The sequence below is a fragment of the Eubalaena glacialis genome, chromosome 1 (genome assembly GCF_028564815.1).
Source record: "Eubalaena glacialis isolate mEubGla1 chromosome 1, mEubGla1.1.hap2.+ XY, whole genome shotgun sequence".
Taxonomy (NCBI): Eukaryota; Metazoa; Chordata; class Mammalia; order Artiodactyla; family Balaenidae; genus Eubalaena; species Eubalaena glacialis.
The window spans coordinates 541,655-561,682 of record NC_083716.1 but is presented as its reverse complement, the minus strand read 5'-3'; the positions used below and the strand labels follow the sequence as shown (position 1 = coordinate 561,682).

The 20,028-nt window shown below is 61.6% G+C and overlaps 1 long non-coding RNA gene across 1 annotated transcript; it reads left to right on the top strand.

Annotated features, from left to right (window-relative positions):
* Positions 1-8,586: 8,586 nt before the first annotated feature.
* On the top strand, positions 8,587-11,069 carry LOC133092380 (uncharacterized). The gene is made up of 3 exons (XR_009701049.1): positions 8,587-8,793; positions 9,641-9,812; positions 10,290-11,069. It is a non-coding gene; the product is annotated as an uncharacterized LOC133092380 (long non-coding RNA).
* Positions 11,070-20,028: the final 8,959 nt, after the last annotated feature.

Genomic DNA, 20,028 nt, shown 5'->3' with positions numbered 1-20,028 from the left:
CCGGTGCCGAGCCTTCCTGCCCAGCTCTGCAGGAATGTGCCCTTTTAGCCCAAAATGCTTGTGGGACTAGTTACGGAAGCGACAGGCGAGTCTCTGCGGAGGCTCAATTTTTCACGGCCTCACTTGCCAGTGGGCGACGTGGCAGCTTCTCCTTTAAAATCCTCCTAAGAAGGCATGCTTGGGAGGCAGGCCCGTGTCCGGGTCGAGAGGCAGGGGTCCTGCAGTGACCGCTCCATACTGTGGCCCCTGGGACTGGGAAACGGGACAGAAGCCCCATCCCCCAAGCCTCCCCAGGGCCCACAGTGCCGCTCTTGGGCCTCCTGGCGGGACCCTCACTCACAGCCGCGCTGATCCCACTCGGCACCTGCCCCCCACCTCCCGTGGGTGCTGCCCCGACCCCACGATGCGGGCTCCCGGGGCTGGGGGTGGGTACACCTGCCGTGTCCTGGATCCTCTCGTGAGCTGGGCTCACAGTCATCCAATTCACACTCATGTGCTTGGGACAGTCTGACGGCCCTCGGAGAGGGCGCCCTTCTGCTGGTTTACAAAAATCAAGACCTGCCGGAAGCCGCTCGCGTCCTGGCTCCGAGCTACCCCGTTACCTGCCCATGGGTCCGGGGCCTCCCCGACTCAGGGCGGCCGTGGGTCCCGGGCCCAGCCTTGGACCTCTGCACATGCCCTGGGAGTGACCCCCTGGTCCAGCGGTCCCTCCCTGCAGCACTGAGCCTGCTCCGGGTGTTACCACCAGGGCTCTGGGCCTCCTTAATCAATAAAAATTGATCAGAGGCTAGACAAGAAATTGGCAAGGCTGTACGGGGGGTGGGGGTGGGGTGGGGGGGGTGGGGGGAGGCCTGCTGCCGGGGAGTGAGAACAAACCACAGGCTCCTTTGTTTGCTCACTCCCTGAAGGCGGGCAAGCTTGTTTCTTATATGGGGCGAGGGTGGGGTCAGGTCCAGGGGTCCAGCGAGGGGCTGCTTAAGTGTTCTGCCCACCCCTTAGGTGGTGGTGTATGCAGGGGGCATGCACAGTTCCCTGCTTTTGCTCCAGGCTCTTCAAAAGTGGCAGTTGGGTTTTTTGGTTTCTTTGTATCTTTTGTGTAGAATTTGCCTCAACTGGTATGCACGCAGTTATTTTTAGTCCCACACAGTTACTTTGTATTTTGTTGCTCCAGGAGAGGTATGTCCAGATGCAAGCACTGCTGCACTGCCACAAACGGTCCCAGGTCCCAGCCTGTCTCAAGAGGACCTGCTCCCCAGCCCCCCGGCCTCCCCTCCCTCCACCTGCTGCCTCGGCCTCTCCTCCCTGCTCAGCCTCTGAGTGACAGGCCAGGCCCAGAGTCCCAGGTGACCAGGCCCCCGGCATGAGCGCATCATCAGAGCCGGCTGACATGTCTCCTTAATCTCAGGGGTCCCTTGACCCCTCCAGCCGGCCTCTTCAAACCCAGCCCCTCCTCTTCCACACCCACAGAGCTGCCCTTCCAACCACATGGAGTGGCAGCCCGTGTTTCCTGCAGCCAGGAACCCCTGGCCAGGTGTTGAGCAGGATTTAACAAACCTGAACACTCGCACACCTGTGACCCAGCAATCCCTCTCCCGAGCATGCACACACGTGCCGATCAAAAACACGCCGGCACGTTTCTCGCAGCACCGCTCACAGCCCGCAGAACGGGGGCCACAGGACATGGCACAGGCACCTTCCTGGGTGCCCGTGACACTTGGCCCGGGCTTACGTGTGGATCATGGTGGCGAGCATGGAGACAGAGGGGACACTGGCAAATGGCCTTGCGCTGGGAGACACCCCCCTCCCCGGGTTAGGACAGGACCCTGTAGAGGCACCTACGTGAATGAACCAGGAAAAGCGTGGAAAGCACACAGTCAGGGATGTGGAGGAGGCGTCTGCTGGGCCGTGCACCCCGAGCGCCCAGCCTCCTATCCTGGCTGCCGCCCAGGGCCCCGCCCGGAGACAACAGCCAGCGGCAGAAGCTAAGTAACACTGGACCAGGAGGTCCGCGCTGGGGGGCTGGGAGAGAAAAACGCCGAACGTAGCGCCAGTTTCTCATTTGCAGCCTCAGGCACCGTGAGGCTTTCTTTTCCCTGAACAACCCTCATCCTCAGACCGATGGGACGAGGAAGCAGCGCCCGGACGGCAGCACAGGAGGGAATGACCAGAGCCAGACGCGAACTGCGATCTGGGAAGCGCTGAGCATGTTGACCTGTCACCACGGTCTGCTCACCCGCAGGTCCCCACGTGCTGAGACTCTAAGGCTCTGCAGAGTGTGGCTTGCCGGCCGAGCCGGGGACGCACCCTGTGTAGACGGGGAACTTGCCAAGTAGGATGACCAGCAGCAGATCTCAGATGAGATCGCGGCCTCACGGGTGTCCTGTGCGCCCTCACGGGTGTGCTGTGCGGCCTCACGGGTGTGCTGTGCGGCCTCACGGGTGTCCTGTGTGCCCTCACAGGTGTGCTGTGCGGCCTCACGGGTGTCCTGTGCGCCCTCACGGGTGTCCTGTGCGGCCTCACGGGTGTGCTGTGCGCCCTCACGGGTGTCCTGTGCGGCCTCACGGGTGTCCTGTGCGCCCTCACGGGTGTGCTGTGCGCCCTCACGGGTGTGCTGTGCGGCCTCACGGGTGTCCTGTGCGCCCTCACGGGTGTCCTGTGCGGCCTCACGGGTGTGCTGTGCGCCCTCACGGGTGTCCTGTGCGGCCTCACGGGTGTCCTGTGCGCCCTCACGGGTGTGCTGTGCGGCCTCACGGGTGTCCTGTGCGCCCTCACGGGTGTGCTGTGCGCCCTCCGGGTGTCCTGTGCGCCCTCACGGGTGTCCTGTGCGCCCTCACGGGTGTGCTGTGCGGCCTCACGGGTGTGCTGTGCGCCCTCACGGGTGTGCTGTGCGGCCTCACGGGTGTCCTGTGCGGCCTCACGGGTGTGCTGTGCGGCCTCACGGGTGTCCTGTGCGGCCTCACGGGTGTGCTGTGCGGCCTCACGGGTGTCCTGTGCGGCCTCACGGGTGTCCTGTGCGCCCTCACGGGTGTGCTGTGCGCCCTCACGGGTGTGCTGTGCGGCCTCACGGGTGTCCTGTGCGCCCTCACGGGTGTCCTGTGCGGCCTCACGGGTGTGCTGTGCGCCCTCACGGGTGTCCTGTGCGCCCTCACGGGTGTGCTGTGCGGCCTCACGGGTGTCCTGTGCGCCCTCAAGGGTGTGCTGTGCGGCCTCACGGGTGTGCTGTGCGCCCTCACGGGTGTGCTGTGCGGCCTCACGGGTGTCCTGTGCGCCCTCACGGGTGTGCTGTGCGGCCTCACGGGTGTCCTGTGCGCCCTCACGGGTGTGCTGTGCGCCCTCACGGGTGTGCTGTGCGGCCTCACGGGTGTCCTGTGCGCCCTCACGGGTGTGCTGTGCGGCCTCACGGGTGTGCTGTGCGCCCTCACGGGTGTCCTGTGCGCCCTCACGGGTGTGCTGTGCGGCCTCACGGGTGTCCTGTGCGCCCTCAAGGGTGTGCTGTGCGGCCTCACGGGTGTGCTGTGCGCCCTCACGGGTGTGCTGTGCGGCCTCACGGGTGTCCTGTGCGCCCTCACGGGTGTGCTGTGCGGCCTCACGGGTGTCCTGTGCGCCCTCACGGGTGTGCTGTGCGGCCTCACGGGTGTCCTGTGCGCCCTCACGGGTGTCCTGTGCGCCCTCACGGGTGTGCTGTGCGGCCTCACGGGTGTCCTGTGCGCCCTCACGGGTGTGCTGTGCGGCCTCACGGGTGTGCTGTGCGGCCTCACGGGTGTACTGTGCGCCCTCACGGGTGTGCTGTGCGGCCTCACGGGTGTCCTGTGTGCCCTCACGGGTGTGCAGTGCGGCCTCACGGGTGTCCTGTGCGGCCTCACGGGTGTCCTCTGCGCCCTCACGGGTGTGCTGTGCGGCCTCACGGGTGTGCTGTGCGCCCTCACGGGTGTGCTGTGCGGCCTCACGGGTGTCCTGTGCGCCCTCACGGGTGTCCTGTGCGGCCTCACGGGTGTGCTGTGCGGCCTCACGGGTGTCCTGTGCGCCCTCACGGGTGTGCTGTGCGGCCTCACGGGTGTCCTGTGCGCCCTCACGGGTGTCCTGTGCGGCCTCACGGGTGTCCTGTGCGCCCTCACGGGTGTGCTGTGCGCCCTCCCGGGTGTCCTGTGCGCCCTCACGGGTGTGCTGTGCGGCCTCACGGGTGTGCTGTGCGGCCTCACGGGTGTCCTGTGCGCCCTCACGGGTGTGCTGTGCGGCCTCACGGGTGTCCTGTGCGCCCTCACGGGTGTGCTGTGCGGCCTCACGGGTGTGCTGTGCGCCCTCACGGGTGTCCTGTGCGGCCTCACGGGTGTGCTGTGCGGCCTCACGGGTGTCCTGTGCGCCCTCACGGTTGTGCTGTGCGGCCTCACGGGTGTGCTGTGCGGCCTCACGGGTGTCCTGTGCGCCCTCACGGGTGTGCTGTGCGGCCTCACGGGTGTCCTGTGCGCCCTCACGGGTGTCCTGTGCGGCCTCACGGGTGTGCTGTGCGGCCTCACGGGTGTGCTGTGCGCCCTCACGGGTGTCCTGTGCGGCCTCACGGGTGTCCTGTGCGCCCTCACGGGTGTGCTGTGCGGCCTCACGGGTGTCCTGTGCGCCCTCACGGGTGTGCTGTGCGGCCTCACGGGTGTGCTGTGCGCCCTCACGGGTGTCCTGTGCGCCCTCACGGGTGTGCTGTGCGGCCTCACGGGTGTCCTGTGCGCCCTCACGGGTGTCCTGTGCGGCCTCACGGGTGTGCTGTGCGGCCTCACGGGTGTCCTGTGCGCCCTCACGGGTGTGCTGTGCGGCCTCACGGGTGTCCTGTGCGCCCTCACGGGTGTGCTGTGCGCCCTCACGGGTGTCCTGTGCGCCCTCACGGGTGTGCTGTGCGGCCTCACGGGTGTGCTGTGCGCCCTCACGGGTGTGCTGTGCGGCCTCACGGGTGTCCTGTGCGCCCTCACGGGTGTGCTGTGCGGCCTCACGGGTGTCCTGTGCGCCCTCACGGGTGTGCTGTGCGGCCTCACGGGTGTCCTGTGCGCCCTCACGGGTGTGCTGTGCGCCCTCGCCGGAGGAGACCGTGTCCTCTGGGCTCGGTCCTGAGTGAGGGCTCATCACAGGCCGCATCTTTTGTCCCCCTGCCCAGGGCCAGTGTGGGTGCTCTGGTCCCCGGTCAGCAAGCGCCCGGGGAGCACAGGTGGTCCTCGGACGGCCCTGGGCCCCTGCCTGGCTGTGGGACTTGGGCGGGTAGCTTGACCTCTCTGAGCAACATCTTCTCAAGCCCACGTCGAGACAGCCCGACTGGACAAACCCAGGGAGGTGACCGGGCAGAGAAGTGGTGCCAGTGACCGTGATGATCACCTGGGGCCAGGCACCCGTGGTGAAAGAAAGCTGCTTTTACTTGGTCAGCGATGCGGCAATGCCAGGCCAAGAGCGGGCGAGGGCGCTCAGGTCCCCGTGACGGTTTATTCACAGACCGGCTGTCACGGGGACTCCCCCAGCCCTTGCTCACACCACTCACATCTCGGTGAGGGCGGCGGGCCCAGGCCAGGTCCAGCAGCGCCAAGCCCCGGACGAGCACAGCTTTCCCGACCACGCGGCGCCCACCTGGCCCCAGACCTGGGCTGCTGGCGGGCTTGGCTGTTCTCTGCCCGAGACGCAGGCCTGTCCTTGGAGCATAGACGGCCGCCTTCCCTCTGTGTCCTCACACGTCGTCCCTCTGTGTGTCTGTGTCCTAATCTCCTCTTCTGAGGAGGACCCCAGTCCTTCGGGATCCGGGCCCACCCTAATGACCTCATTTAACCTAATCACCTCCTCCAAGACCTCCAGCTCCAAATAGAGTCCCTTGTGAGGGGCGGGGGGGTAGGATTTCAACATTTGAGCTTTGAGGGACTCAATCCAGCCGAAACCGTAGAGAGCAACGTCTGACTTCCTGCCCCACTTTCCAAACCCGCCCGCACGTGGGGCTGACGGCAGGGCTCCCTGGACACCCCCTCCCCCCCGACCGAGAGCAGCGCAGACCACGGATCTGGGCGGACCTGGGGGGCATGGGTAAGGCAGGATTGAGGAGGCGAAAATTACTGCAGTTCAGGGCTACTCGGGTGCGTCGATAAGATAATGTGAATCCAAGTCTCAGCAGCATTAAGTCCCTGGGGCCCAGCCTTCCAAAACAGAATCTGAAAAGTTATCGTGACGAATCAAATGTAACTTTAAATCAGCCTTTGCCCACTTCAACTTTCCTCCTTGGAAGCTGTTTACAAACGTCGCGGAGCCAGGCCCTGGCACTGAGCGGCTGGTCCTCCCTGTGGGGCTAAAACAGGAAGATGAAGCTAGGTTTGCACGGAAGTCTCCTAGAACGTTATTTCCCCTGTTCTTGCTACTATTGTCTCAAGTCTGACAACGGCATTTAAGACCTTGTCACTTCAGTGAAAAGATGAAACTTGGAGGCGGATAAGGGCAGCCTGGGGGGAACTGTGTGTCGCTGACCAGACCCGGCGTCAGTGGAGCATGGCGTGCGCTTCGCTGCGAGGCCCTCGTGCTCTGACGCGCGAAATGAGGCGAGCAGTCACCAGGTCTCGCTGTCATTTCTTAGGATCAGGTTGTTCTCCCTGCCTTCGCCTGGCCAGGCCCTGGGGCCACTTTCAACACCATGACTGAGGTTTTCTTTTACTTTATGCTGACCATTCAGTCATTTTTTATGGGATTCTGAAAGACTGTTAGAGGGAACAGGTTTGGGCACTGAGCCTTTTTTTCATCGGGCCGTGCCCGTAATTCCCTGTCACGAGCAATTCCAGTGGGCATCGTGGCACCGCCACTTCCCGTTGGACGGTGTGGCCCGTGTCAGGCCGTCTTCGATTTCCGGAAATAATAGTCCATTGCTGGTCTCTGGCCAAGGGCGTGTGGGCTTGGTCTGCAGAGGGGCTGGGAGGGCAAAAGGGGACACCAGAACCTCAGAAAACCAACAGGAAGGGGGCTGAGCCAGTGGCCGCTGAGGAACAGGTCCAGGATGTCCTGCGAGCCCGCGGGAACATCCGCTGCGGACTCTGGGGCGTGTGGACAGTGTCGGGAGGGCGCTGTGGGTCAGCCCGCCCCGCCTAGGCCTGTAGGGCCCCGAGAGCAGGTGGAGGGGAAGAAGGACCACCCACCCCCCAGGAGCAACTGGACCAACTATGGCCAGTAGGTGAGTGTGTCCCCGGCCTGACCTGCCCTCTGGCCCCAGGAGGACACCAGGCCTGACCGCTTCCTTCACCCAAATGTCCGTTTGTCCACTGGTGACTGGGGGTGAGTGTGGAGGCGATCTGATCCTGGACGTGCTTCCCGTCGCCTGCCCCGCTGGTGCTGCCAGGGCACCCCGGGGAGGGTGGCTGGGGCTTTCGGGCACCATCTCAGCCTCCTGAAGAAGTCACTCCAGTGCCACTCGAGACCCCTGCTCAGGGCATCTGCCCACAGACCTCAGGGCCTGCAGACCCCTCCTGGGGGCCCTCGAGGTTGGATCACAGGCGCTGGAGGTGCACTCAGGGCTGGACTTGGGCAGAAGGCAGTGTCTGTGTAACAGCATGTGATTAAAGCGAGAGCCACACAAACAGCGGGTCCAGGAGGAGCGCTTGGGTGCATCCAGCTGGCAGAAGCCCATCCCAGCAAAGGCCCAGACTTGGGCTTTGTCCTGCCCCTGCTGCCCTCGGTCCACACTTTATAGATGACCACACGCCTAGGAAGCATCGCCTAGCTGCCCACTGGGCCCCATGACAGCTCGGGATCCGCCACCCGGGGCAGAAGGGCGGCCCTGCCTGGTCACCTCGGCCTTCAGCTCTTTCTTGTTCGGAGGCAGCTCTGAGCCCGGCTCCGAGGCCGCAGGCGCCCAGGTCAGACGGCCACACTCCGATTTCCCCTGGGCCCCTGCCCCTGCAGTGCCGCCTGGCGTGGACTCGACACTTGGGCGGGTGGGGAGGAGATGGTGACCTTGTGTGCGAGGGCTTAGACAAGGTAGGGTCTCCCCTCCCCTCCCGGCACCGCCTCCTGACCCGCCATCTGGGCTACACCTCTGGAGATGTAGCTTCCGCTGGGATGTGGTCATTTGAGACCGCGTGGGCCCCTAGCCCTGTTCTGAGCCACGTCCAGACAAGCACCCCCGCTGAGTCCCACCTGCCGTCCTGGCCAGGCCCGGGTGTTTGGGGCTAGTGGTTGACAATTGACCCTGCTCTTGGGGTCAGGCCTTGGTCCCACTGCAGCCGAGCTGAGGGCCCTCGGAGCCTGTGCTCAAGCCTGTGTTCCTGCAGACAGTCGAGGCTGGGCTGAGACCAGCGTGGTCCGCACTTCCTGGGGGGTGGGTGGGAGCCCTCCTCCGCCCCTGTTGGTCCCTCCCCTGCTTCTGCACCTCCCTGGCCCCCCGGCCCTCCTGGGGACCCCGCTCCACCCGCAGCTGGAGTCTGGCTGTGGCAGCCTGAGGTCTGTGGGTCGGCGGGAGGCCCGTGTGGAGAGGGCAGGGGCTGCGGCCCTGAACTCTGTCAGCTGGCAGCCTCCGCCCCCCGAGTGCAGAGGGGAGGAAGGCACTGGCCTTGCGTCCGAATGTCCGGCCTCAGCTCCCGGCTCCGAGTGGAGCTGCTTGGATGTAATCCCTCTAGGCCTCGGTGTCACCGGTGGGCCGCGACTGGGAGTGGGTGACCGTGCAGGTGGACAGCCGAGCAGAGCCTCAGGGCGCAGGGCAACATGCAGCTGCTGGGCTTTGGCTGGGTCCCCTCTGCCTGCTTCACGAGCAGCATCTGCAGCTCTGGGTGCCAGAAGCCCAGCGCGAACTGGCTAAAGGTGAGAAGTGGGGGGAGGATTCCCGGTGTCCACGGCAGGGACGCTTCCTGCCCCTCAGGCCGTGACCCTGGTGGGGGGAGAACCCTGCGTCCAGGACGGTGTGGGAGCTTGGCCTTTTCCTGTGATGAAGACGCCTCGGTAAAGGCTACTGTGTCGATCATAACAAACCCAACCCGTCAGCTTCTGAAAAGAATTCCAACCTGGAAAGCTATACATATGTAATTTACCAAAGCCTTATTACTGAGTTTTATTGGACCTTTTTTCTTAGATTTTTGAAGACGGATTTTACCATTAGTGGAGAAACCATGGAACAAGAAGAGAAGAGCCAACCCCTGCCCCTTCTATAAAAAGTGCAGCCCATTTCGTTTAAAATAGCCCAGAACACTCCCTTCAGTGACCTAGAATCTCAGGCTGCATTTCCTTTGTCCAGAAGCAGCTTGTGAGGGATTCCTGGTACCTGGCGGCCACAGGGCGGGGCTCCCTCAGAGAGGGTCCCCAGGCGAGGCCCTGACAGTGGTGGGAGGGGACAGGAGGAGGTGTCTTTCTTAGTCATCTGGGAGCCTCTCTGTTCCTGGGGGCAGGAGGGAGGGGGCCGGCATCCTCACCAAAGGAAGGGATTTCTTCCCAGCTCAGCATCGGCCTCTGATGTGCCAGGCTGAGTCTAGGGCTCCTCTGTTTTCTGTGCAGGGAAGCACATCCTGTTTACCAGGAGAACAGCTTCCCGAGGGCATTTGGGGGGCCCCTGGCCTGCTGTGGCCGCCACCTGTGGGCTTGAGCTGCTTCTCAGCTCTCCTCCGGGGTCATGTTAGGGCCCATCTTCTGACCAGTAACAGCTTGGCTTCTGAAGTGCAGGGCGGAGCCCCGACATCTGGCTTGCTGACACCCTGGAGACACCTCTTATTTCTGTGTTATTAACACAACCAACACTCACACTGATGCCAAGAAGCCTTCTGAAGGTTGCCCACGACCATGGGAAGAAACAGAATCGAGATCCGTCGAGGGGAGTTTAGACCCGAGAGGTGAGCCACGTGGCTCTGATCACGGGGAGGACCCACCGCTACGTGGCCAGTGTGGCCACAGTCAGCCTTCCTCACCTGGAAGGTCAGCATCCCTGGGGGTGGCCGGTTGGCTAATTCACTCCGTATCAGGGGCCCCGTGTCCGTGAGCTGTATGAGGTGTCTGGTCCTCGTGGGGGCAGCCCCAGCTAAGCCATCGATGGCAAAGGGCGGTTCCTCCGCCTGCCCTGAGCAGGGTGCTGGCTTTGCTCCTGGGGCATCCTGGGCTGGATGAGAATGACCCTCTGGCTTGGCCTCGTGGGCATCCCTGGCGCCCTGCAGACACTGCTGGGACCCTCGAGGAGGCTCGCCCACTTGGCGGCGGGGAGGGAGCCGCACCCGGAATCCCCCCGCAAATCCCCGTGCTGCTCGGAGACCAGCAGCTCGGCCCCTCCTGTTCATGAGGCATTTGCTGTGCCCCTAACGGCTCCATCTCCCCAGCTTCTAAGTGCTGGGTGGGAACAAACCCCCATGTGCACAGAGACGGGCGGGCCAAGCAGAGAACAACACAGCGGAGTGAAGGGAGACCGCGGATGGATGGAGCGGCTCCTGTGAGCTGGTCTCTGATGAGTGACATCATCATCTGGCCCAGAAGCTTCGGGCTGGACACTGAGACTTAAGGGGCTGGGTCCTGGGCTGGGGGTGGACCCTCGTCATAGCTGCCACCCCGGCTGACCCTCAGCGCCCCAGGAGCCTCATGAAGGATTCCTCACCCTGTGGATGAGCTGCACCGGAGACAGAACCGGCGGGCCAGCAGTGGGTCCAGGGCGGCTGGAGCGCCATCCAGTCTCCGGAGCGCGAGGCTGCCCAGTGGAGGCTGGCACTGCCCGAGGCCCAGCCTCCGCTCAGGGAGCCTCTCCTCTCTGACGATGAACAGCGGAAGCGCCTCCTGGAAAGAGACTGGTGTTTCTGGTGCTGAAACCTCAGCGGAAATAAAAGGAAGAAATATAATTTTTACTGTCAAAACTTGTCTTCCTTTTGCAAGTTTGAGGAGAAGCACAGATGCGTGAAACTGCATTTTCGTGGCCACGAGCAGCCCCACCAGGTTTCAATCCACCCGGAGCCCCTGCCCCCTTCAGAGCGGCTGGTGCTCACAGGACGTGCCGTGGTCCCTTGTCCCTGGGCATCTGTTTGGGACGTGGTGGCTCCTTGGACAGTGGGCAGGAGGACGCTGTGGCCTGCGGCCACTGTGGAGGGTGAGAGCCGGTGTAGACACCGTTGAATTCCGTGGTGTAAGCTTGGGCTGTGCATCACGATCAATAAACTCTTCAGAAACTTCAGGAGAAGGGCTGACTTCAGGGTCTTGGAGTTTGGGCAGCAGACGTGCTGTTTCCCTGCAGGATGTGGGCTCTCGGGCAGGCCTGAAGCCCCTGAAGTGCCCAGAGACTCGTCCCCTGATGGGCGAGGACAGAGGGGCCTCAGGCAGGGGCGGGCGGGATGCTCAGGAGCCTCTGAGCCTCGGGCCTCGGCCGACCAGGGCGGCTCTGCTGTGAGACTGTGCATCCTGGGCTCCTGGTGAGATTTAGTTCAGGAAAGTCAAGGCTTTTTTGCTAAAAAGCAAAAAGAGAGGGAGAATGTGGAAAACACTGGTTCAAAGTACACTTTGCTGTTTGGGCTCGAGGAAAATCAGGGTGGAACGAGCCTCCCATCTGTGCCCTTGTGCTGATCTCCCTTTATACACAAAGGCAGGCGTGTTGGAGTAGATTTGGAGAGGCCACATGATGACAAAGCCTGAGCTAAAAGAATGCCTTTCCATTCTCCCTTCACCAAATAAACCATTGCATTCCATCAAATTCTTAACCTCCGCATTTTCCAGGTCACGGAAGTATCCCTTGGGTTGTGTGATCTAGGAAGCTACCACCTTCTGACGATGGTGGTGGTGCTGATGGCAGGGGTGATGGTGAGTGTGGTGGTCACGAAAGTGGTGATGATGGTGATGGTGGTGGTGGCGGCGATGATGATGGTGATGGTGATGGAGATGATGGTGGTGATGGTGATGATGTTATGGTGGTGATGGTGATGATGTTGATGGTGGTAATGGCAGTGTGCTAGTGGAGACAATGGCCTCTGACACTTACCTACAACCCCTCTGTGCCCTGTTGTGTTACCAGACTTGGCGGCATTCCACTGCTTCATCTGGTTGGCAACATTCAGGTGTCTCTTTAAAGGCTGACTGGAGGTGGGTCTGCAGTTTTGCTCCAGAGACATTTTAACCCACAGTTAGTTAGCTTCTGGGCTCCTATGTGGCCCTGGTGTGTTACAGAGACTGAGCCTTGTGACAATGACGCGTGGCCTTGGCAAGTGTCAGCCTCGATGGCGCTGTTTCTGTGGACCTCGGCACTCCAGGTTCAGAGCTCTCCCCTTGCCATGGTCAAGGTGGGGGGCTGGCCGGCTGGGAAGAGGAGTGGACAGCAGGACTGAGGCCTGTCACCCTGGCCAAAGGCCTTGAGCCTCTGTGTTCCCCACCTCCATGTTTCCACATTGGGCTAATTCTTGGGGAGTAGAGTGTGAGAGCTCATTCCTGGGTGATGCTTCCCTGGTGGTTGGACCCATGTCCACACCTAGCTAGAGGGGCCAGAGGGGCAGCATGGAGCCCACGCACCTGGGCACATGAGGACCAGCCACTAGCTTCAGACAGGGCAGCCCTGCCGTGGGAGGCACAGCCAAGAGGGGAGGTGACGGCGGTGTCCATGGGGTGGGGAGGTGACGGCAGTGTCCCTGGGGTGGGGAGGTGACGGCGGTGTCCCTGGGGTGGGGAGGTGATGGTGGTGTCCTTGGGGTGGGGAGGGCGATCGCTGGCATCCTGGGCTTTGGATGCAGCCTCGGGTGGAGTTGAGGAGGGTGAGCCCTCAGGAAGTTGCCACCAGAGGGAGATGATGCTCTGATGGCAGCTGTGGGCCCTCCTGCCGGTTCTCCACCAGGCTCCTGACTGCACAGCTGGGATTCTAGGGCTGAGCATCACTGAGGGCGTTCCTTGGGCTGATAACCTCCTGGATCCCATGGGCTCGGAGACAGGCCCCGAGGGCTCCCAGGCTGTCCAGGGGGTCCTTTGCTGCTTCTGTGGTGAGGACATGGGCAGGATTGTTCAGAGAAGCTAGTCTGTGGACAAGCCTGTGAGAGTCGATGGTGGCAGCTCCTGGGCTCCTTCCTTTTCGGTTGGGCAGTGATGGGGGATGACATTGCAGAGCAGAGACTCTCCCCCCAAGAGGGGACACCACAGATCACCCCAGAACAGTCCTGGGTGAAGACAGTGGAGGGCACGCAGTCGGGGGATTGGAGGTGGGTGCGGCCGGCCCTTGCAGGCTCTGCTCTGCAGCCCCAGAGGCACCTCTGGATCCTGGCATCGCCTGCGCCCACGGGTCCCTCACCCTCTGCTCTGGGGCCAGGCCTGCCCCTCCCCTGACTCTGGAGAAAGCACAGCCCCTGCCGTGGGGCTGCTTGGTCCTCGAGCTACCTGACACCACAGGAACCTTGGACCAGGTGCTGGTGTTCGGGGTGTGGAGGGCTGGGTCACCCAGGGTCTCCAACCTCCCCCTCCCCACCCTCCTCCTCAGCTGTGGAATTGGGGTAGTTTTTACAACCCACCCCTCTGATGCTCCAAAGATCATGAGTGGAGTTTGAAAGGGTCGACTCCAGGGGATGCGTCTGAGGATGGGAAACCAATGCCAGCTTCGCATCCCGAAAGAGCCGGCCCAGGACCAGCGCTGCCGAGTCCGGTGCGTTTTCAGCTCTGGGAGGAGCCGACACTCAGAAAACAGGCTTTTCATGAATTCACAGGAATCTCTGCAGTTCTGTGCGGAATCAGCTCTGTCTCTGGACAAAGCACTGGGGAGGCGTTCCAGCGTGTGGGCCCCCAGCCCTGAGGGGCGCTAGAAGGAACAAGACGGGAAGTGGTGGGGAGCTCGGAGGCGGGGCTGGGCGGGGCTGGGCGGGGCAGGGGGCGGCTGCGCACAGACAGACAGACTGCGCGGGGCGTCTGGGAGACGGAAGGGAGAGGCGCAGGCAGCCTGGGTGGGAGGTAAGGGGAGAATCCCCGGGCAGGGGGTCAGGCAGTCAGGACCCCTATGCTCTCCAACCTGTTGCGGCCTGTGTGGGAGCTTCTGGAACCTCCCCTCCATCCCCTCCGCCGAGGCCTCGCACCTGCAGTGGAAGAGGTTTGGACTGTGTCCCAGCTGCTTTCTGGGACAAACATTCCTTGAGCCGGGATTCTAGAGTTGAGTGGGGGTGGGAGAGACCTGGGGCAGTTGAAGAAATTTCGTTTATTCTCGACGCTCACCTGGAATGTCCAGGTGGACGAGCTATGCAGGTGACAGGCGGGCGGGACCTCGATGTGCGTCCGCAGTTCCTTCCTGCTGCCTGGCCGCCGGGCAGGGCACCCCCGCTCCTGCAGAGCCCACGGCAGGCTGCCCGGTGCTAGAGCACACACAGGGGTCAAGGTCATGGGTTAGTGAGGGGGGTGACCCACGTGCCGGTTTGCAGGGACAAGTGCCCTGGGAGCCGCAGGGCGGTCCCTGGCCCTGAGCTTGGCTATAGGAAAGGCCCAGGACGTGGGGCTGCTGAGGCTGCCGTTCTGGGCCCTTTGCGAAACCGCGTCTCCCGACCACAGCTTCTGGGCCATGCTGTGATGATGCTATGCTGTGATCGATGGTTTAAGGCCTTCCCTGTAAGAATTAAGAGGATTGATTTAAACCATGACCGTGGACTAACAAGGTATGTCCTATCTTGATCCTCAGGAGATCGTACTGTTCCTGACCTATTTTATGACAGCTGGTCGCCAGGAGATGGGAGGGAGAAGCAGGGTCTTCACCCCGTTTTCTGTTCTTGGGACGGTAGGGCCTGGTGGTGGGGCTGGGCTGAGCCGGGCCTGGGTGGCGCTGAGCTGTGAACTCCTGACTCAGGAGCTGCCAGGTGCCCCATGGTGGTCCCCAGCCTGGAGTGAGGCCCCGAGAGTGGGACCCAGGCTGCCCTCCCGTGACCAGGAGCCGCGAGCCACCTCCGGCCGGGCTCTTCGGAACAGGTCAGCGTGGTGATGGTCAGGCTGAGGGCTCTGACTGCTGCCACGGCCCTCGGTGGGCAGTGTTTTCCCCGAGCCCTGTCCCCTCTGCCTCCCCTTCCCTGGGACATGCAGGCAGCGCAGTCCGACGGTCAGAGCGTGGGCAGCAGCCACTTTCACGCCGGGCGGCCTGGGAGGACTGTCCTAACCCCACCTGATAAGCCCGGGTGAGACGCCCACAAAGCTGGCTGAGCTGGCTGGCCGACGGCCCTCGCTTTAAGTCTGCTGCTCTCCTTTCTCTTCTGCTTGTTCCTGTTGAAGGTCCCCTCTGACTCCCACGATCTACGTGCCAACCACGCTTCTTCCCGTTCTGACAGAAACACACCCTGAAACCAGTGACACGGTGTTTAATCTTTCCTTCCCAGCTACGACTCCCATCCCCAGAGGACCCCTCCGCGTCACGTGGTTGCACGCGCCCTCGGGGCTGTGGGGATAGCCCTGCAGCCTCACGGGGTGAGCAACGTGTCTCCCCACGACTGCGGCGCTGGGGTGGAGCCCCGGCTGAGAGCCTGCGCGCTGGGTCGCCATGGGTGCCCACGCCCAGGTCGCGTGCAGCTAAAATTGTAATTGCAAACACACGATGCTTGTATCTTTAGTTATTGGGAAGAAAAACGGCAACTTGTAATCTTAGAGAGAGAGTAGTGTCTCTGAAAGAAGCCCCAGGGAGGTTAACTACCCACCCTCCACCCCTCAACTACCCACCCTCCACCCCTCAGCTACCCACCCACCACCCCTCAACTACCCACCCTCCACCCTCAACTACCCACCTACCACCACTCAACTACCTGCCTGCCATCTCTTAACTACCCACCCTCCGCCCCCAACTCCCCGCCCACCCCCTCTCTGAGCTCACAGGCCCCGCCTCCTCCCGAGTCCTCGCTCACGAAGCTCCCGCATCCTCAGCAGGGGCGTCATGTTGCCCAGTTCACAGAACCAAAGGTCTGAACGACGCGAGGAAACCCCTCATCAGGGACTCCGGTGCCTACCCTGCTGCCCTAAAACCAGAGAACTCAGCCAGTGTGGCTGGGGTCTGCGTTTGTCCCCTGCAGCCACTGAGCTCAGAGAGCCCACAGCAGCGTTGGGTCCCAGGACCCTCCCCGGGGTATTCGGCCCCCGCAGAGCGCCCGGGGCCTGAGTCGGAGGGAGGGGCTCTGCCTGGGGTCCATGGGGCCTGTGGGGTCCGTGGGGCTAGTGGGGCCCATGGCCCTCCACTCCGTCCCCCTCTGCGCTCCCTCCGAGGTTCCCCTGAAGCCCAGCGGGCTTTGGCCGCTCAGTGCCTCCTCTGGAGGACCACGAAGGGGTCCACGGCTGGCTCTGGGCGAGGGGCTGCTTCAGCACCAGCCTTGGTGCTCCTGCTTGCCCACGTCAGGGTTGAGCGTCTGGGGTTTCGCGCAGAAGAAGAGCCGCAGCCGTCGGCGGGCGCCGGGGTGGGGTGCGTGGTCCATCAGGGGAGGTGGGAGCAGGACCCGCGGGGCGGGGGCGCTGGGCTGGGGGCGTCGGCTTGCTCCCCCCGCCCTGGGCATCACGCTGCTCACATCCATCACGTCTAGGATTCTTCACTGTCAGAATTCAGGGGCTACATCTGTTTTCAGTCCTTAGCATAACCTCTGCAATAAAATATTTGGGCTCCCAAAGTAGGGTCAGAAGGACTTTTGGATACTCAACAGCTGAAAGGATTTGCAAGTGTCCAGTTTTCCTGTTTCAGCTTCAGTGTGACACGTTAACTACAAGGTCACATGTGGCCGAATAGAAGACTGGCGTTTCCTTTGTGCAAATGAGACATGAGAAGACTCTCTCTGTGATGTGTGTTGTGATGCAGAAGGACCCAGGCAGAGCCTTTTATGGGAAGAATGGCCTCTCGCAGCCTCTGCCTCGCCCCGACAGAGGGCCGTGAAGCGAGTTTGCCCCCAGAGCCCTGGCAGGGAGGAATCTGGCTGGGGCGTCCACGCGCTCATGCACGCCTGCTTTCCTGGCCCGTTTGGAGGCCTGCTTCGGGGGGCCTTGGGCGAGGCCTCCCTCCTGAGGAGAGGGCTCTAAAGACACTTTCCTCCCCTCTGACTCGATTTCCTCTCCCAGCTCTCCCCCCTCCCCTTGCTGCAGGCTCCAGGGCAATTCGGGGCATTTAGTGCACGTTCACTGTTGTGCAGCCATCACACTATCCGCCTGCAGGACCCTCTGATCCGCGAGAGCCAGCGCCCGCCAGGGGCCACTCCGCGTGCCCCTCCCCCAGCCCCTGACAACACGAATCTGCTTTCTGTCTCTTTGGAGTTACCTTTTCTGGACACTTCGTACACGCGGAATCATATAACACGTGGCCTTTGGTCTGGCCTCTTCCACCGAGCACAGAGTTTTCAACATTCATCCCTGTTGTAGCGAGTGTCAGGGCTTAACTCCTCGCGGCCGAGTCACATTCCGGGGGTGGATGGACCACGTTTCATCTATTCACTCTCATCTGTTGATGGACATGTGGACTCTTCCCGCCTTTGGGCTACTGTGAATCGTGCTGCAGTGAACATTTGTACACAGTTTCTGTTTGAATTCCTGTATTCAGTTCTTTGGGTGTATACTCCGGAGTGGAATTGCTGGGTTTTATGGTAGTTCTAGGTTTAACTTTTTGAGGAAATCTCTCTCTCATAGAGGAGAGTGACTTCATGCACTCAGGTGTCTATACAAAGCACACAGTTTATACATATGCTGCTGACATAAGTTCAGTCATGTGTTACCTTATATTTAAAATAAGCATTAGCAGAGCTCAGCGTCAAACAGCCTCTGTTATCTGTTTTTCAACTGTCATTCTCATGTGAAAATTCATACCATTTGAAACTCTCTTAGCTGTGCTGAATTATGAGGCAGATCAGGGAAGCTGATTCTTTTTCATTTAAATACATCTTGGGCTTGAGCGGTTTCGTATTTATAAAATAAATGACTTGCATGGTTTTTTAAATTAAAAGTCTTAACAAACGTTATCACTTAGATGAACACAATTAGGTGAAATCCTCAAAATAATAAAAAGGCCTCTTTCAGAGCACTTTGGGTATAAAAATAAACCAGCGCCTCTTGGGGGAAGATTGTCATCTTTGCAGCGGAAATTCCCCAGGGGCTGGTGGAAAGGAAGCCGTGTGGAACCGAGGCAGTAGGTCCATCCACCGTTGCGTCTAGCTGGACTTGGCTCTCGGGGGATGATCTTAATTAATAACAGTTTTGAAGAATGGGATTATACCCTGTGTTTCTTCCTTAGCTGGTCGGGCTTTTTCTGTATTTATCTCAGAGCAAAGGGTTGTTCAGGGGAATAAAGGATTCGGACCCCACAAAAACACGTTCCCTGATTGTGGCCGTGGACACTTGCCCCATGGGCAGTATCTCCATTTGTCTGGTGTCTTGGGTCCCTACACAAATTGTCTCGTCTTTAGATACCACCCTAGGTCCCTGTGTGTCCCACCTCTGTTAACCAGGGGCACCTCATTTGTCTGAGGAAAGCTGGGGAGCTCAAGGGTTTCAAAGGACTGTCTTGGCTCTGGATGGGCGGAGGGAGGGTCCCCAGGAGTTGCCACAATGGAGACCCCCGTCCTGGGAACCGTGCGGGGCCCACATGGAGCCCAAGGACACATGGCCGAGGCAGAAGAGTGACAGTCCCAGCAGCAGGTCACCTTTGACCCAGGAGACCAGAAAGGAGCGCGTGGGTCCATCCAGGCTGTGCCGGGCCCGGGGTTGGCCCCCACCTGGTATCTGCCGGCTCCTCCCGCGACGGCTGCAGGCCTTCAGCTCCCACAGGGGTCTCTGCAGGGAGAGCTGGCGGCCTTTGGGGACTGGGCCCCAAAGGGCTGGACGTGAGCTTGTGTCAGGGGAGGGGGTCTTCGGGCCAGGGTAGAAAGCCAGGGCGCTGGTCACCCGTTAGAGGAACCCTGCGTCCAGACTGCGTGGCCCGTCACCAGGTGTCTGGGACGGGACGAGGGTCGGTCAGGGTGGGGTGGGGCTGACTTCTCCTTACTTGGGCCCCCACGCGGTGGTGACAGCGCTGGAGGAGGTGGTGGCTGCGTGTTTGACCTGAGACAGGGCTCTCTGAGCCCGCAAGCCTGGCCGTGCTGGTGGACGCGTTAGGGTTAGGGTTAGGGTTGGGTTAGGTTAGGTATTCACTTTCTGTAGGACGAGCTATTTTTCTGAATGTGTGTACAGAAAAGTTGTCAAAATTCCTGATTGTCCCAGGGATGGAAAGAAACCCCCCAGGCCTGGGAGACGCTGGGCTCCAAGCCTGCGCCCGAGAAGCTCGGCACCCCTCGCCCGACTGAGGCTAGCTCGGCTGGGAAGCATCTAGCTCCATGACTCACTCGGCCTCTCCCATTGCCCCAGCCTTGTCTGTCCTGTCTCTGTGGGAAATCAGCCCAGGGTAAAGTCTTTGCTGTCAAAAGAATAATGCAAACGATGATGACAGCTCACTATCCAGAACACGTTGTCCCGAAGCATTGGCCTGGCCTCCTGGCCGAGCTTTGCTCGGCCCGAAGACGTTATCTGTGCGTCAACGTTGATAAAACCAGAACAAGCGACCTCCCTGCTACTAGCTGTCGTCATGGAGACTAGAAATCCAGGATCGTGCTGTTTGTTGTTGCCAAAGTGTTGGATGGACGCCATCCTGGCCCACTGCACTCATCGGGTTCTCTTCACCCCCGGCCCTGCCTGGTGCCCGCCTGGGCTGGACGGGAGGTGAGGGGTCAGTGGGCGGAGGAGGGGAGAAGACCACCCGGGCTGGCTTCCGTCCGCGGGAGGAGCGACTGCAGCCGACCCGAGCCCGGGTGGTGCCGGAACCGCGGCCCCCGCCTCCGAGCCCAGGGGCCTGGTCCTGCCCTTCCGTCTGTGCGGGAGCAGCGCCCAGGAGCCCTGCCCTCTCACGTGGAGCGGCTGCTTCTCTGGGACCCGCCCTGCAGGCCAGGTTTCCTGCCCCTGGCAAGCCAGCGCTAGGCCCCGTCTCTGATTCCCTCCACGCCCACCCTCTGCTTTTCCCAGGAAGCCCCTCATCCCCGGTGAGGACCCTGCCTGCCGTCAGAGCAGAGCCTCCCGGGAGTCAGCGGCCGGCCTCTGCGCACCAACGCTTCGATGCGGATGTGCGGCCCCGCCTGTGACCGAAACTGCCGA